Raw genomic sequence first — 14,437 nt, 5'->3', positions numbered from 1 at the left:
TACCGCACTCTCGGTAATGTAATTTTAAGCTCCAATTCACAGAGCAATTAACTTGTCAATCGAGAAGCTGTAAGCGAAAACCACAATACCGATGAGCCATCTCTGCATTCCAAGAAACGGAGCGCGCAAAAATTTATGGGTCTCATCTTTTAAGCCACTTCTGTGGGACTTCTGAGAAGTTGGGTTGTTCCATAACAATCAATCACCTAAAAAAACAACGCGGATGGTATGAAACACGATGTTAACTAGTCCACGGTTTACTGAAGAAAGACGAAAAACTGAGGTATATAATGAAATGAAAATTGTCATAGCCTACTGCAATATCATATTCAAACTGGTATAGTACCAAGTAACCTCTAAAGCAACTCACCTATCTGTTTTGTTCGTTCCATGTGGAGCACCTCGGCACGCTCCGTTGCGCTGTGCGTTTCGTTCTCGGAACATCCACTTTCAACTTTAGCTTCCACCTTTCTAGGGCAACTTTTTTGCACCGATTTCAAGCACTATTGCTTGTTTTATTCTTTTATACAGAAAAACAAAATACACAACCGCCACCAACAACGGGGAAACGGAACCGAACCACGCACCGCTTGCTTCGACGTCCTCCGCACGCTTTGTTTTGTCTCGCCGGCACACCGCAACCGCACTCACTGCGCCTTGACCGACAAAGCAGCAAAAGGAGCCTCTTCACGGCCTACTTTTCTTTTCAATCAAAATACACTTCCGTAATCGCTTTTACTTGGAATTTCCACTGCCGAGACTGCGGCATTTTTTTCTTGGTTGGGCGCCACCCGTTTGGAGTATTGCGGAAGCAGCGAAATCATTATCCCAGATTATAGCTCCCATCGACTTCCGGTACGGCTTTCATCCGAAATCTTCGATTTCTTTCTCTGACCCAGATTATTTTATTCCTTGGGGCCTGTGTTGGAACGATGCATTTAAAGCATAAATCAACGAAACGATAACCATTAAATTTCAGCACTTGGGCACCATTTTATCCTTTTGAAATATTGGTATTACTCTTCCTTTCCTTTACAGTGTTACACTTCACTGATTCTTATCTTTTCCAATGCAGCACCCTGGATACTGAACAAAAAACCTTCGAGGGTAACAGCTTCCGGTTAGCCGACTATCCGAGCAAATATCCTTCCTCAATCCCAATCCCAGTAGGCTACGACGAGACGTTGGTAACCACGGTAGCAACCATAATCCACAACAAAGTAGGCACCGCACTCCTGAAACGGACAACAGGTTTCGTCCGTCACAACATCTATAGTAGTAGGCGGCTAAGATGCACACATCCGTTCGCGGTCACGCTCAACAAGCGAATGCTGTTGGTTGTATCTAACCGACCGACACTCGACTCGACTTTCTAGTACCTATGTAGTAAAAACGCCAATGGAGACGCACTATCCGTCACGGCGACCGACCATAAAGGAACCACCAAAAGCAAAACCTTTCCACGTTCCGACCGGATCAACTCTACTCGCTAGACTGTTGACCGAGTGGCCAGTGGAAGCTTGTTTTGACTACGAACGAACAGTAGAGGCCCACCCGTCCGTCCATCGTAGGGATTCGGGATTCATCCTCCCCCCACTCGGGTCGGGAAATACGGAACGTTCGGGAAAATCAGCTGCTGAGGGCTCTGTCTGATGGAGCCGGTTCGACTCGGCGGCAGCGGAAGATACGACGTCGACACGAGCGCAACCAAAACAGAGAGGAACCAGTTGGGTGAGAGAGAGAGCACATGGATGGAACTCCGTCCGGATGTTATCGTGGTGCGGTGATGACGGTTTGTGGGCCGGCCGTATCGATTGTTCATACCTACGGGCCCATATAGCCGAGGCGGTAAACGCACGGGTATTCAGCATGACCATGCTGAGGGTGACGGGTTCGATTCCCGGTCGGTCCAGGATCTTTTCGTAAAAGGAAATTTCCTTGACTTCCTTGGGCATAGAGTATCTTCGTGCCTGCCACACGATATACACATGCAAAATGGTCATTGGCAGAGGAAGCTCTCAGTTAATAACTGTGGAAGTGCTCATAGAACACTAAGCTGAGAAGCAGGCTTTGTCCCAGTGAGGACGTTACGCCAAGAAGAGGAGAAGAGGAGAGGAGGACCTACGGGTTGAAGCAACATGTGGATGTTTGATTCAAGCGAAATGCTCTTGGGAACGGTCAATAACTTTGGCGGTGAAGCGGGAAGGAGAGTTTTGTGGAATGTTTTCTAAGTGCTTTTTATTATATGTAGTTTTGACACTACTCACAAAACATCTAAGAGAATAAGGCTCTATGGATTTCATTACCCGAATCAAATTGCAAGAATGATCGCTTTTTGGATGCAGTTCAGGTCTTTGTTCAATTCCAGCTCGTCTAGGGATTTCAGGAGAGATTAATGGACAATTCCGTTCGCCGAAAAGACAATCGAAACAATACGGTCGTCCTTCAGGTGTCGCATCTCAATGTTCAACTCCTCCGCCAGGTCGTTATTCTTGGGGAGTTGTAATAAAAGAACAACCGTCTCGGTTGATGGTCTAACAATAACTGATGATTTATTTCTAAATGACTAGGTACAAACTAATTTCATGGCATGCTTAGCATCGCACTTGCTTATATGTGCCTACTTCAACACTCCTCCTCAAGGACGATGTTCTGCAGGCCAACTTCTTCCCTTATCTTCCGCAGTTTCAGCCGAGCTAGAGGCTTCGTCAGCACGTCAGCCAACATATCCTCCGTCGGACAATACTTAACTTTGATGATTCCAGATGCGGCCAAATCCCGGACGAAATTGTATCTGGTGTCGATGTGCTTCGTCCGTCTCGTCCCTCCTTCAGCGTTCAGCATAGAGATACAACTCTGGTTGTCCTCCTGAATCGTCACTGGGTGCCGGATGTTCTCGCCAAGTCCTCGCATCAGCTTCAGCAGCCAGAGTAGCTCCTTGCTTGCTTCGGCGAGTGCGACATACTCCGCTTCGGTGGACGACAAAGTTACGCACTCCTGCTTTCGTGCTGTCCAGCTAATTGTTCCATTTCCGAGCTTGAACAAGAAACCGGAATTTGACTTCCGGTCGACGCGATCACCAGCCCAATCCGCGTCAGCGTAGCCCTCGAGATGACCATCTCCTCCTAGCTGCAGCTTCAGTCCAGCGGTTCCCTTCAAGTACCGCAACGCTCGCTTCGCTTCCGTCCAGTCGCTCTCCGTTGGCTTGCTGACCTTACGCCCGAGGATGGACGCCGTGATAGCCAGATCCGGCCGTGTGCATACGGCGACGTAGAGTAAAGCGCCCACTAGACTCTGGTATTTGTCGGTGGTGGCCATTACCTTCTCCTCCTTTTGCTCTGCGGTGACGTAGCCAGGATCCATCGGAATCTGTGACGGTTTTGCTTGCTCCATCTCGAATCTAGCCAAAACCTTCGCTATGTAGCTTTCTTGACTAAGCAGGAATCCTCCGTCCTCTTGTCGCTCGACATGGATGCCGAGGTACTGCTTCACATTACCCAGACAAGTAATCTTGAATCTTCTTTCCAGGTGCTTCCGTACTCGCTGGTACTCTGTGTCGTCTTCGGTGGCGATCAACATGTCATCTACGTACAGTAAGATGAACGACGACTTGTCGGCCTTCACGAAAAGGCAGCTGTCAGCTTCCGTGGCTTCGTATCCCAGCTCCTTCAGGACATCGGTGATGGTCCGGTTCCAGACCCTTCCGGCTTGCTTCAGGCCATACAAGCTCCTCCTCAAATGGCACACATCTTCCTGATTCCCGGATTCATACCCGGGCGGCTGCCGCATGTAGATGGTCTCCGAAAGCTTGCCGTGCAAATATGCCGTCTTGATATCGACATGCTTCACTTGCATCTTCCGACGAGCTGCAATCGTTAAGAGTGCCCGGAAAGTGGTGTGCTTCGCAACCGGCGCGTAGACCTCGTCGTAGTCGGTACCAAATTTTTGGCTGCAGCCCTTCGCGACGAGTCGAGCCTTGTACCTCGCCACATTCCCATGCTCGTCGAACTTCTTCTGGAAAACCCACCGACAGCCTATCGGTTTCCGGTTCGGGGGTAAACGTACGATGTCCCAGGTGGAGTTTTCTTGCTGAGCTGCATACTCTTCATCCATCGCGGCCTTCCAGTGGTCCCGCTCTGGGCTCGCCAGCGCTTCTGCTAGCGATTGTGGTTCCCACGTTTGCTGACTCACCAGGCTGCTGGTTTCACGGAATCGAAATGGTGGAACTCCCTTGTTCAGTCGGCTTGACACACGTATCGGCGTGCTCGTTGACGATGGTCCTCTCGGTGCGTTGAGGGGACGTTCAACGGCATCGATATTCTCGGTGAGAGTAGTGTCTTCGTGCGACTCGACGGACGTGTCGTCCCCATCTTCCTCATCTTCCGGATCTGACCGACCCGACGCAAATTCTTCTTCATCGTCCGCTGGCTCACCGAGAACGTCCCCTGCAACGATAGGAAATGAATTAGCTTTTACATTGTCGGTCGAAGGAAAGTGGTACTCGATGATACTTCCATTGCCTTCTTCTTCTTCTTGGGTACTGCTCGTTGGCATGAACCGAGCATCACGGCTACTAATGACGCACCCGGTACGCCTATCCAGGAATCGGTACGTTTTCTGCTGAGGCGAATACCCAACGAAGGTCATCTTCTGTGCTGCTGCATCCAGCTTCGTTCGGTTCTGCTTCGGAATCCACACGAACGCGTCAGCTCCAAATGGCTGCACGTGGCTCAGGTCCGGCTTTTCTCCCCACCACGCTTCGTATGGTGTGACCTCCAGTGACCTAGTCGGTAGTCGATTTTGGAGGTAACTCGCCGTGTTCACGGCCTCTGCCCAGTACTTCGTCGGTAGTCCTGCATCCTGAAGCATGCACCGCGCCATTTCGTTCAACGTGCGGTTTTTGCGTTCTGCTACTCCGTTCTGCTGCGGGGTGTGTGGTGCAGTGAACTGCTGCCTGATACCTTCTTGCTTGAAGAACTTCTCCAGGGACCTGTTCTTGAACTCACCACCATTATCGGAGCGAATGATCTTCGGCGGTTTGCCGAACGTCGTCTTCACCTCCATTACGAAATCCCTCAGCTTCTCCTCAGCGTCAGATTTCTCTCGCAGAAAGTACACGGTTGTGTACCGGGAATAGTCGTCGATCACTGTGAGGTAGTACCGACATCCTCCTGGGGTAACGTTTTTCATCGGACCGCACACGTCTGCATGGATCAGGTCCAACGGTTGTTGTGACTGCTTCTTGGCCTTCTTCGGAAACGGGAGCCGAGCAAACTTCGCTTCTTGACAGCACTCGCACACGGATCGAATGCCGCAGTCCTCGAGGAGCACGCCGGTCGCTAGCTTCTTCTTGAAAAGCTCCTGAACGGCATCGTTGTCCCGGTGGCCGAGCTTCCTGTGCCACACGTGCTGGCAGTTTGGCGTATGCGCTGTGTCGTTGACTTTCATGGCGTTGTGAGGGTTCTTGATGCAGTACAACCCACCGGTCGGAACCGCCACGGCTGCCACCTGCTCACCCTTCATAATGCGGCAATTGTCGGTATCGAAAATCACTTTTCCGCCCTTCGCAACGAGTTTGCGCACGGAGATCAAATTCGACTCCAACTTCGGCACGAACAAAGTGTCTGAAAGGGTGATGGAACGTTTGTTACCTTGCAGATCGCAGCAATCCAATTCGCACGTCCCTTTGCCATTCGCAGCTGTCATCGTCCCGTCAGCCAGAGTGACTTTTTCGTAGGTGGTTTCATCCAGGTCCAGAAATGAATCCCGTTCGGCGCACATGTGTGATGTCGCCCCCGAATCGACGATCCAGCATCCAGTTTTTCCGGTCCCCTTCACGGTGAAAGCGCAGCTGCCATTCGTCTCACGAACCGCCTTCGCTTTGGATGGATTCTTCCGGTTTCTCTGGTCGCCCTTGGTGTCCGATTCTTGGTCACTGGCTTGCTTCCGGCACTCCCTCTGCTTGTGTCCAGGCTTTTTGCAGTAGTGGCAAACGATTACCTTCTTTCCGGATCCAGCCTTCAAAACGGATTCGCCGAAACTTCCCTGCTTCGTCACTTCGTCGATCAGCTTGGTTTTTACGAGGTCCAGTGTCAGCTCGTCGTCCGCCCGACTCTCCAACGCGGTCGTTAGAGTGTTGAAAGTTTTCGGGAGACTGCTCAGCACCAGCGCAACCTGCAGCTTTTCGTCCAGTTTCAGCCCTGCCACGGAGAGGCGCTCGAAAACTTCCTCCATTTCGTGCACGTGCTTCTCCATGTCCTCGCCTTCGCAGTACCGTTTGGCGATCAAACTTCGCAGATACGATACCTTCGATGTCAGCGTCGGCTTCTCGAAATGGTCCTTCAGCCTGTCCCATGCTTCGCGTGCCGTTTTCGTCTGTTTGATGAGGCCATGCTGGTTGCTTTCCATCAAAAGACCGATTGTGGCTCGCGCACGCTGGTCTCCGGAATCCCAAGCTTCAACGGCAGCAGCATTCACCGGAACGTTTTCCGTCGCAGCTACTTCTTCCGGCCGTGGCTTGGTGACGAACTTCCAGAGGTCCTCCCGGATCAGCAGCAGCTCGGTGCTGAACTTCCAGCTGCTGTAATTCGATCCATTCAGCTTCGGAACTTGAACTTTCTCCATTTCGGCTTCGGCTTGAGAAAAATTTTCACTTGTTGATTGGTTGCTACGGCAACGGATGCCCAAGCGCAGGGCCCACAACCTCTTGGGGAGTTGTAATAAAAGAACAACCGTCTCGGTTGATGGTCTAACAATAACTGATGATTTATTTCTAAATGACTAGGTACAAACTAATTTCATGGCATGCTTAGCATCGCACTTGCTTATATGTGCCTACTTCAACAGTTATACTCCGTTATCATGCCGGAGAACGTTGCTTGGACATTTACAGCGATAGGAATGGGGATTGACCACTTCATCGTTTTGTTTGTAACATGTTTAAGTATTCATCACGAAGGCTAACCAACAAACTGACGTTTACATTTGAGTCCTGACTAGATGCCTGCTGTGATTGAACGTTTACTACAACGACGTTCTTCACAATTCACATATCTGTTCGTCTACTCCTCGATGCGCTTATGTCGTTGTACCTATCCAATATCCATAGTATTCTGATGGGTTGAAAAACGTCTGTGGGGATACAAATCCAATGCTTACTACGTTAACATCTCTCCTTGAGTGTTTGCATTACACCTAATAACTTCCTGTCTTCTTGCAGCTTGAATTCAAATAACGCCTTCGTCAGGATATTCTGAAGATTGCAAGCCACGTGTTCCAGCTTGATCTAGTTTTCCTGTACTTGCTCTCGAACGAAGTGGTGTCGCATGTCGATAGGCTTCGCCCTCGCCAAATAGCCAGGCAGATTGAACTCTTGTTGTTGCACTTGATGATCAAGGACACGTTGATGGTACCAGGCGGCTGCTTGAGTGAACGTGAAAAGTGTCATGTATTACGCTTCTGTGGTCGATGGAGCAACAGTTGCTTGCCTTCTGGAACTCTAGGAAACCACTCCGCAACACTGCAGAAATACCAGGCCCCTGACACGACCTATATCAATGCATTGGAATCATGGTAGACAGGATGTCCTGGGCGCTAGTAAATCAAGGAATTGGCATCCCTATCCCACCAATGCAATGTTTTCGTAGCCAGCATAACAGCGGCTCAAGCGTAGGGCTCAAGCTGACAACCTATCTTTCAACACAGCAGCATAATTTTTATGCGGGGTAAGAAAACAAGAAGACCGTAACAGTCCCCTGTAGTAAATAGCGCCCACTGTCAAATGCGAAAACATCAACAATTTTTTGTTTAACGTTTGTTGTGGTTTGTTGATCAGTTTTTGGAATCATTTTTTCCACCTCTTATGATCACAAAACACTTCAAACTCGCTTTAATATTAATGTACGGTAAGAGGAGCATGCGATTAGTTGAATAGGCAACCCAACAAATACGCATTGTGAATGTGATTTCGTGTGTGGCTCACAACATCAAACAAAAGCTGCGTTTGTTGATTACACGCTCGTTTCAATTTCAACGAATATGAGTATAAGGCAGTTAGATGTTGGCTACGATAAATTTCACTGATGCCAGGGGCCTGAGAAATACGTAATCACTGTCAGATCGATTCGTCTCCGCGTTCGCCCAGTCGACATCATTGTATCCAAAACACGCCGGATTCGCACTGCTTGAACTGCGGACAACGAAGAATACGTTTCACTGTAATCAACTCCTTTTACTTGCGATAATTCTTTTACCACAAATCTTACCTTGTAACGTTCAATAATGGTACCATCGGGATTAGTTTTGACCTTGAAGACCCACTTGTTCTTCAGAGCTTTCCGTCCCTTCAGAAAATCCACCAGACACCAAGTCTCGTTCGCATCTCAAACGCATCAAAATCTGCCTCCATTGCTTCAGTGCATTGGTCCTGGTCGTTCCGGCTTAGCGTTTCCTGCAGCGTATCAGGGTCTTCGGATACCTCAATATATTTCGGCGAGATGGTGGCCATCGTCGAAAAAAAAAACAAGTTGCCTTGAACTGGGCTGATTGATTGATTTGTCTTTATTAGAGAGACTTTCAGCCCTTGGCTGGTTCGTCTCTTTGAACTGGGCTCTTCCAGCAATTGTGCCTAGTTGCGTTTAGCATCTGTCTCTGTACTACTGATATCTACGGCAAAGTCTGCAACGGCCTGTTCCTGGTTGACCACGGTGACCTGTAGCTCGCCATCCTTGACTTCTTGTAGATCAACACCCGTGAAAGCCGTCGGAACTACTTAATGCTCATCCAGTACTACAACTGACAACTGATCCAGATGCTGCAGACACACGCAACTGACGCGAAATACGTCACGAAACACTCGCATACTTACACAAACGTTCTGTATATAGGAGCTGCGATGCGACGGGGGTCAGACGTCAAACTCGTTTTGACATCGATTTTGACATTGACAGTGCTTTTTAATTGGGTTTTGCCCCAACCAGTGAACATTCAACCAACGAGATGGCCCATCTAACGAGCCGCCAACGAACGAATCGGGACTGTATTCTTCAAATATTTAATAACACGATCTGAATACACGGCTCTGACTTGGGGTCCCACTTCACACGTAGGCCGTAGTTCTTAACCCGATGACTTGTAGATTCGACAGATCCGGTTTTTGTGCCGTAACCTTTTCATGCCCTTCGTCGGTCAGCGGATGATTGAGTGAAGGACTTTCGACGAAGCTTCCGCCCAAAACCATTTGTCCAACTTGCATTCGTATATCAGACATCTTCCTAGCTACTGAATCATCCGGTTCATGCGATCAGCCAACCTGTTTTGCTCCGGATTGTGAGGCACCGTCGTATCGTGACTTTTACATCCTTCAAATGAAGAATAATAAAGATGTTACCAATCCCAAGGCTTGTGCACTGCTATGTGCAGTCTCGGACCTGGGATCCATTGATTACCCGTATTTATACTGATGATGGTAGCAGTTGAGGTAGCTTATACACACTATAGGTACAACCAAAAGTATAACTACTAATAGGTACCCAGGTAACCAATAAGCATTTGAATAAACTGTATTTCTGTTCCATATCTGCATTCGACCTGCTTACTGCCGTATCATAGCAGTTCGACTGCTAAACTGCCCTACATTAACAATTTGAATGCAACTTAAATTCTGACAGCAGTTGCGTAGCATTTCAAATGCACAGTAAGTTTTGGTTAACAGGCATCATAACTGCTACTTTATTGCCATAAAACTGCTAAGAGAGATGAGCGATGCGAAAAGCTCAAAACATTTCCACTTCTAATTTACGTATCATGGCTGTAGAAGCCACTATCATTTGCATGTACTGTCATTCATAGGTAACAACGAAGAAGATTAATGGGAAAATCATGCCATGGCAAATACATTCCATTAGACGAACCAGCCAAGGGCTGAAAGTCTCTTAAATAAAGACAAATCAAAACATTCCATTGCTGGCTTCCTATGGTTGATTTCATTATCAACACCTCCCGAGCCCATAACATAACGAAGGAACTGCCAGTGTTAGCCTTAAATAGATCAAAAATCCAACGCACATTATCTAATCATCTATAGCTTACCCTGTAGCGCGGTTCAGCAGCATCGTCAACCCGAGGATCGAGGGATCGAATCCTAATTTGGCCGAAATCAGCAAAAAAATCAACAACAACGGCAGTTCCGACCATGCTCCGCGCCGCAAAAGTTTCACGGGAGAGTGAGAAAAAAATAGAAGAGAATGGAAGCCGTAAAATGGGCAGGGGAAAATATTTGTTTTTATTTTTGACAATGTGGGGGATAGGAGGGATAAGCATTTAATCAGCCGTATATCGGGCCAAAACCTGCATTTAATTAGCACTTATGGCGCATATACGACAGACTAGCATTTAACTACCTGCTGTAAAGGCGCATATAGTGCCGAATTAATGCCATTTTAACTGCTTATTGGTTACCTGGGTAGACACAACAGTGACGAATGCCATTCGCCATGAAAAAGTCTTCGCTTCTTCCCAGTCTAGATTTTGGAGTAGGACCTAAACTCCGTGAACGCCTTGAACAGATCTCTGCTCCATCTCTACTCCAACAGTAAACTCGTACTGCGCATTCTAATGCCTCGAGGTCAGTGTTGGTCCACTTAACCACCCGCGGTAGTTACAGATCAACAAGGGCACAGAACTGATCGCTTTCACCTTGTTGTCGGCTAAAAGAGAGCTCCTCAGAACACGGTTGACGCAATGCAAGATCTTGTTCGTCAGTTTTCTTGGTCGTTGTGTGGCGAATACCTTTTCAGGAATAACAGCTTTATGTCATCCATTAAGAAGGTGTGGACAATTCTAACGCCTCTTCTATTACTTTACAATTGACGGCTTACTTCCCTTACCGTTCAGACTAAGGCCTGAGTGTCCTCTGCTGTACATAGGGATCGTCTCCATTCGACTCGGTCCATGGCTGTACGTCTCCAGTTCCGCAGTACCGGTCTCTCAGCGTTTCGTAGATAATCACCTTTGTTTGATGGCAAACATTTTTATATCGTAGAGTTCTGCGGAGTCCAAAGTCGTTTTCCTGAAACAATGCGTCTCTCAATTGCATTGCATTGGTTGAGTGCTCTGATGAAGGGGTTCATGGCAAGACAGAACCACAGTGGACCAAAGGTATCGCCTTGGGAAGGTACAAGTGCGCCTCTATATCTATGACGTGATTTTTGCAGTCTTATGTTTTTGCGACACTCTTTCTGTTTTTCAGTCACGTTATTTTCATAGCCATGGTATTGTATCCTCCTCGATATTACCGACAACACTTTGTAGAGTTTCGAAAGGCACGTTATTGATCTGTATTTCACTGGATCAGATGAGTTTTGACCTTTTGGCAGAGTATAATTTATATCCCTGGTAATGAATACTGATAGCTACACGGTCCTTCTAGCATCAGGTTGAAGCATTTGGTCATCCGCCCGTGGATTGTTCATACTAAAAATTACGCAAGAAATCAGATCCTGGTACACCGCGAGTAGCCTCACGTATATCCTGAACGTTTACAACAATCGCATCCAACTCCAATATACCGTCGCTCTTCTTCTGTTAACCACATTCAAGGAATGGAACACTCGCTTGGAAAGATTTACATTCATGTGTTACTATTCCTGATCACATCCTATCGTCATTGTGCCGGACTGGGTTCTTCCATAGATTGACTCCAAACTGCGTGACGTCGCCAATCAGATCGTCTCCAAAATCAAGCTTGTCGTTTGCATGCGTAGTTTATGTTGAACACAGGGCCGGATCTAAGGGGGGGGGGGGGGGCAGGGGGGCATTTTTTTGGACATTTTTGGGGCCCCCACAAAAACCTTTTTTGCTTGCTAACATTAGCTTTATTTTTCATATTGCTCAAGTACTGTTCGAAAATAAGGAAAAACATTTTTGGTCATCTCTCAGAAGGGCCTCCACATCCGCTCGGGCCCCGGGACCCCACAATCCTTAATCCGGGCCTGGTTGAACATCCTGTTTTGATCCTTCCCAGAGTCTCAGGTGGCCAAGACGTTACGTTGGAACAACTGCCAGCGCAGTTAACACACACAGTAAAAAGTAGATCCTCGATTTGCGTAGCTTTAGTGATGGGGTCTGTCCCACGGAACTGCGTGACTACTGAGGCCATGGAGCGCGCTAGTTTGTCTCGTAGTATATGAAAAATCAGCACTTTATCTATTTTCTTACTTTTCTAGTTGATTTTCGTAACTTTTTGTACATATAAACACAGCCACCACGAATACGGATCGAACCGTGCAAGTCATGCTGATCGGTTCATCCGTTCGTGAGTTTTGTTGCCTCAAAGGGAATTGAAACTCATTTATATATATATATATATATATATATATATATATATATATATATATATATATATATATATATATATATATATATATATATATACATATATATATATATATATATATATATATATATATATATATATATATATATATATATATATATATTATATAGATTCACTTCAAAAATCAAAAGATAAGTTAATCGATGGAGCCTTGAGTGTAAAATTGAACGCATTTTCGCTTGATGCCCTCCATCAAAATCTTTACAGTGTCATCCGGTACCAGTTTCTCTTTTTTTTTCATTTTCTTAACATGTCCTTCTCGTCTTTGACTATCTTCTTGCTCTGCCGAAGTTCCCACATCATCATTGCCCAGTTATTGCTCCACCGGGGGCAGCTCCGAACAGTTTGACGGATTCATGTCCTTTGGAACAAAATAGACAGAGTTAGCCTTACACCACTCCAGGACACTTTTAGAATAGTGGCATAGACTAATTTCAGTGGCATGATGCCAAATCTGGCCAAAATAGCGGAGCTTCGTCGTGCTGCTGCAAGAACGGCAAAAGGCGCTTCTCGAGGCACTCATATTTGTAGATCTCGCCATTTACTGTGCCCTTTGTCACGAAAGGCTCACTCCTCAGTTTGCAAGAGCAGATGGCCTGCCAAATGAGATATTTGGAGGCGAACTTCGACATTTTCTTCTTCTTAAGTTTGTCGTCCACATCGAACTTCCTCTTGCCGGTGAAAACACCAACCCCGGAATTTGCTTAAAATCGGCTTTTATATACGTTTCTTCGTTCGTCACACAGCAGCCATATTTTGTCAGCAACTTCTCGTAGAGCTTCCCTGCCCGAGTTTCAGTCGTTGATTGTTGCCGCTCATCGCGGTTTGGGAAATTCTGTACCATGTATGTATGTAGTTCAGCTCTCTTCTTTGCATTCTGGACGTAGCTCTGCGACATGCCGATCTTTTTAGACAAATAACGGCTTGAGACGTTGGGATTTGCTTTAATCATCTGCTTCAGCTTTCCCTCCGTATTTTTGTTCTTTGGTCCCGGTTTTCTTCCAGCTCCTTTGCCGTGGGAACCTCTCTTGGAACCGCTTCAACACTCTGGAGACGGTTGAATGGTGAATGTTCAACATTTTCCCAACTGCCAGTGCGACAGATCAGGCAATTCGCGGTGTTTAGAAAGAATTTGATCTCTCGACTCGCGTTAATTCACCTCCATTTTCATTGAATCGAAAAACACGACTTCGAGTTTGACAGCATGTAAACAATACACATCAATGAAAAATGTGCAAAATTTGGTTGATTGTTACCAATGGTTAAAAAGTTGGTTGAATGTATCGCAATAATTTCGTGTTCGCCTTTTATCCCTTTCGTGACGGAGCACAAAAAATTGAAATCTCCATACAAATGACTCAACTTTGGCTCTCCAGAACTCTTAGATTTCCCAACAAAGCAACAATTATTTTACCTCATTTGAAAGAACTACTCTTTATCTTTCGATTTCTAGCTTTGACTACCTAGACAAATCGGAAATAAAAATTATGCGACAGACAAAACTTTTTCATGTTTTACGGTTTTTTTCCACTTTTTGTTTACCTTGTTGTGGTAAATCTCACAGACAACGTAAACAAAAGTTTGTTTACACACAAACAAGTATAAGTAATGGCTGGATTATTGAAACAGTTTACATCACATAAAACAAAGTCTAAGCAGATGAAAATAATATACAAAACTGCTACCGCTCAACAGCACAATTGTGCTGGTTCGTCACGAAAGGGTTACACTGTTGCCAGGGGGGGCTACACTAGTTTAAGCAAGCCGAAACCGCGGCTTTCCGTGCTGTCCCTGATGAAAGCCAGACCGGAATTCTTCAACGACTTGAATATTGGTTGTGTCTGGAAGCTTAAGAATTCCTTATTGTAAGATGATAGCAAACTTCTATGTCAAGCAAAAAAAATCTTGCTAGCTTGAAACTATTTGTTTAAATTTTGTAATCAGCCTTTGCAGTGCCGTTACCGATGATTTGCCAATATTTGCTTACGAAACTTTGAATTACGTTCGTCTATTTTTTCATTATTTTCAACATGGTGGTCTTCT

At 46.4% G+C, this 14,437-nt stretch overlaps 1 protein-coding gene across 1 annotated transcript in view; it reads right to left on the bottom strand.

The window, feature by feature from the left end:
• LOC109401821 (serine/threonine-protein kinase 32A) overlaps positions 1–1,475 on the bottom strand; it is a 551,348-nt gene extending 549,873 nt beyond the window's left edge. Inside the window, exon 1 of the mRNA XM_062844769.1 lies at positions 371–1,475. The gene's annotated coding sequence lies outside the window, so the exon portion shown is untranslated. The remainder of the gene's footprint in view (positions 1–370) is intronic.
• Between the last annotated feature and the right edge of the window lie 12,962 nt (positions 1,476–14,437).

This window comes from Aedes albopictus, chromosome 1 (assembly GCF_035046485.1).
Source record: "Aedes albopictus strain Foshan chromosome 1, AalbF5, whole genome shotgun sequence".
Classification (NCBI taxonomy): Eukaryota; Metazoa; Arthropoda; class Insecta; order Diptera; family Culicidae; genus Aedes; species Aedes albopictus.
This window is presented reverse-complemented; position numbering and strand designations above follow the sequence as displayed.